Below are 4530 nucleotides of genomic sequence, written 5' to 3'. Positions count from 1 at the left end.
CTGGGAGGAGGGGATAGGTTGTTATCATAAACAGATTTTCTATGGTGCTGATTATGTTCTATTTCTCAAAATCTTTAAGTTAAAAAAGTTTTCAAATTTATATCTAGATAGATAGATGATAGATAGACAGATATCTCAGAAGCTGCAATGCTAGGCTAAGACCAGGCTTTAAAGGGCTTTTCTATACTCTACTAAATACTTGAAACCATTCATTATATCATAGCTCAGTGTTCAAATCTCCATTTGTTTCCTCAGTTTCCTAATATTTATCTTAAGGTGACCTGATCCAGACTATTGATCACCTTTGTCTAAATATTTCTATTTTAACAAAGTCCTTTTGAACACTGAGAGTCTAAAACTTAGAAAAATACTCTGATTGTTATCTCACTAGGGTGGAAAATAGTTACCCATTAACTAATGATATCCATGTCTACATTAGATCCATGACATTTTTAATTCTTGGGAGCTTTTGGTTAAATGAATTTTTTAAGCTTCCTTTAAATGAAGCTTTAAGCCATCACCACATGAATAAAATTAAAGAACTAAATGAAAACAGGCCAAGTATTTACAGAGTCGTAGAATGTGCAGTGGAAAGAGTACAATTCTGAAATCATAAAGCCTAAATTATTGTGATGCACTTTACTAGCCATGTAATCATAAACCAGTTATCTAAATGTGTTAGCCTCAGTTTTTTCACCCATGAAATGGTGATGATAATACTTATTATGCAGAGTTGTTGTGTGGATGTGATGAAGCATGGAGCATGAGAGTCTCATATTCCATGCTAAAATGATAGCTATTTTTATACTTATAATAATTCTAATAATAGTAATTAAATTGTTCAAAATGGTAATATTCATTTATATTGAGGCATTGTATTGACTATTCACAGACACATTTACCAAAATAAATTTCATTTTACTTTACCCCCTCTGAGGATATATATTCCCTAATTCAATATGAATCTCATTATGAATAATAATTATCATAATAAATATGCTGATTTTTCTTCTTTTTAGGGAAGTATCCTTTACTGTTGAACATAAAGAAACTTAAGCAAGTCTGTCTTATTCAAAATTTGCATGCTGCTTTCTTATGAAACTAGATTATAGAGTTGTATGAAATAAATTCATGCAGTTAAGACATTTATGTTTGGAAAAATGGGTGGTCAGTTTAGTATTTCAAAAGAAGATTTTAAATTTAAACCTTAAAACTGAGCTCTTTCAGCCTTATTTATAGACCATCCTTCATGCTTCATAAGTACTCCTTCATTGTAAACTAAGTAATAGTTTTTGTCACAGTGTATATAACAAAAATGGATTTTATATTCTATTATTTCAGAGTTCGTTGCAGTTTCTACTTCCTTACTTCCTTTTTTGAAAAATAGATTAATTCTACAGAAAGTTTTCTCCAGCTTTATTGAAAAAAAATCGATATATTATAATTTGTAGATGTAAGAAATGATTTCTTATAACAAACTTTTAAGATTGTGTAAATTTTGTACAATTTGATAAATTGGTATACATCTTTATTGCAATATAATCTACATAAAAATGTTAATACATCTACTATCTCGTATAGTTGCCACTGTTTTTTATGCATGTATCGTACGGAATTTTAAGATCTATTCTCTTAGCAACTTTTATATATATAATATAGTAGAGATAAACTTCAGAGGTCTTGTGGGTTTTGTTCCAGACTGCCTCAATAAAGTGATTATCTCAATAAACTAAGTCAAATTATGGTTTTTTTGGTTTCCCAGTGCATATAAAAAGTTATGTTTCCCAGTGCATATAAAAAATAAACACTATACTGTACTGTTCCAAAGCATTATGTTTTTAAAGAAAAACCATGTATATACCTTAAGTAAACTAGTTCTGAGTTTTCAGTGGGTCATAATTACTGATCACAGATCACCATAACAAATATAATAATAATGAAAAAACTTGAAATATTGCAAGAATTACCAACATGTGACAGAGAGACACAAAATGAACAAATGTTGTTAGAAAAATGGTGGCAGCAGACCTCTTTTATACAAGATTGCTATAAACTTTCAACTTGTAAGAATGTGATATATGCAAAGTTTAATAAAGGGAAGCACAATTTAAACAAGTATGTATATTTTATTGACTATGATCATCATGCTGTACATTAGATCCCCAGAACTTTTTCATATTATAGTTGCAAGTTTGTACCCTTTGACCACCTTACTCCACCCCAGGATCACCCCTTGTCAACTCAACTCTAAGTTTCCATTAGTTTGCCTTTTCCTCAGATTCTGTATGTAAGGGATATCATATTACATAAATTAAAAATATATATAAAATCTTTGAAATATTTCACTTAGTATAACACCTTCAAGATCCATCCATGCTGTTGTAAATGGCAGTATTCTTAATTTTTCATGGTTAAGTAGTATTCCATAGTATATTTTAACCATACTTATTTTATTTATTCATCCATTAATGGATACTGAAGTTATTTCCATCTCTTGCTTAGAGTTAATAATTTTATAATAAACATAAGAGTGCAGATATGTCTTTGAACAGTGACTTCGTTTCCTTTAGATATATACCTAGAAGTGGGATTACTGAATCATATGGTAATTTTACTTTTAATAATATGAATAATCTCCATACTGTTTTCCATACAAATTTATATCTCTATCACAGTGCATAAGTTCCCCATTTTCCCCAATATTTACCAAAATTTGTTAGTTTCTATTTTTGGGTAGTATATATTCTAATAGGTAGTAATATCTTGCTGTGTTTTTCAGAGGTAAACAACAACAACATAATGACTTTGCCCGGAGTTTTTTACGTTGAGCACTTTTTAATGCTCCTGTTGGTCATTTATATAACTTTTTTGAAAAAAAAGTCTATTGAGATCCTTTTGCTATTTTTTTAATTATATATATTTTTTCTATTTGTATCTATTGATTATTAATCTCTTTTCAGATATAAGATTTGTAAGTATTTTCTTACATTCTGTTGATTGTGTTTTCATTCTCTCTCTCTCTTTTTTTGGCAATGCAGAAAGTTTAGTTTGATGTAGTACCATTTATTTATTTTTGCTTTTTTTGCTTGTGTTTTTGGTCTAGTATCCAGAAAACTATTAGCAAGACCAATGTCAAGGAGAATTTTTCCTATGTTTTCCTTTGGGAAATGTAGTTTCATGCATCACCTTTAAGTCTTTAATCTATTTCAAGTTAAGACTTATGAGTGATATAAGGTTCCAGTTTCATATTGTTTATGTGACTATTCAGTTTTATTTTTTTTTAAAGATTTTATTTATTTATTTGACAGAGAGAGATCACAAGTAGGCAGAAAGGCAGGCAGAGAGAGAGAGAGGAGGAAGCAGGCTTCCTGCTGAGCAAAGAGCCCGATGTGGGACTCGATCCCAGGACCCTGAGATCATGACCTGAGCCGAAGGCAGTGGCTTAACCCACTGAGCCACCCAGGCGCCCCGCAGTTTTAAATATCATTTATTGAACAGACTATCTTTACCCATTACATATGTTGTCCCCTGTCAAATATTAGGTGACTGTATGAAAGGATTTATTTCTGGACTCTCAATTCTGTTCTACTTGTTTATGGGTCTGTTTTTATGCCAGTATACTTTATTGTTTTGAGCATGAGGGCTTTGTAGTATAGTTTCAAATCAAGAAGTGTAATTTCTCTTCTTCATTCTTTCTCAGAACTGCTTTGATTATTTGTTGTCTTTTATGGTCTCATATAAATTTTAGGATTCTTTACTTACTTCTGTAAAAAAATAATATTGGATTTTTTTAAAGATTTTTAATTAATTTATTTGACAGAGAGAGATGACAAGCAGGCAGAGAGGCAGGCAGAGAGAGAAGAGGAAGCAGGCTTCCTGCTGAGCAGAGAGCCTGATGCCGGGCTGGATCCCAGGACCCTGGGATCATGACCTGAGCCGAAGGCAGCGGCTTAACCCACTGAGCCACCCAGGCGCCCCTAACATTGGATTTTTGATAGGAATTGGATTTACAGATGGTTTTCGGTAGTATGGACATTTTAACAATGTTAATTCTTACCATTCATAAATATGAGCTATCTTTCCATTTGTGTCTCCTTCAATTTCTTTATCAATGTCATAGTTTATGGAGTACAGATCTTTCATCTTCTTAGTTAAATCTATTCCTAAGTATTTTATTATTTTTGATGCTATTGTGAATTAGATTGTTTTCTTCATTTTTTCAGGTAGTTCATCATTAGAGTGTTAAAATGCTCCTGTCTTGTGCTTACTTTGGCAGCACATATACTAAAATTGGAATGATGCAGAGAAGATTAGCGTGATCACTGAACAAGGATGACATGAAAAACTGGGAAGCATTCCATTTTAAAAAAAATGAAACAAAACAAAATTCTTGTCTTTTATATATTGATCTTGTATTTGGCAGCTTTACTAAATTTGTTTATTCAAATTTTTTGTGAATTTTTTAGGATTTTTTAACATGTAAGTTCATGTTATCCAATTTTACTTCTTCCTTTTTTTTTTTTTTTTTTT

General features: G+C 31.0%; 1 non-coding gene across 1 annotated transcript; it reads left to right on the top strand.

Moving 5' to 3' along the window:
* Nucleotides 1–4260: 4260 nt before the first annotated feature.
* On the top strand, nt 4261–4367 carry LOC132008758 (U6 spliceosomal RNA). Its single transcript, XR_009401715.1, has one exon. It is a non-coding gene; the product is annotated as a U6 spliceosomal RNA (small nuclear RNA).
* The last annotated feature ends 163 nt before the right edge of the window (nt 4368–4530 follow it).

Source organism: Mustela nigripes, unplaced genomic scaffold (genome assembly GCF_022355385.1).
Source record: "Mustela nigripes isolate SB6536 unplaced genomic scaffold, MUSNIG.SB6536 HiC_scaffold_911, whole genome shotgun sequence".
NCBI classification, from domain to species: Eukaryota; Metazoa; Chordata; class Mammalia; order Carnivora; family Mustelidae; genus Mustela; species Mustela nigripes.
Note: the sequence above shows the minus strand (reverse complement) of the source record. Positions and strands in the feature narration are given on the sequence as shown.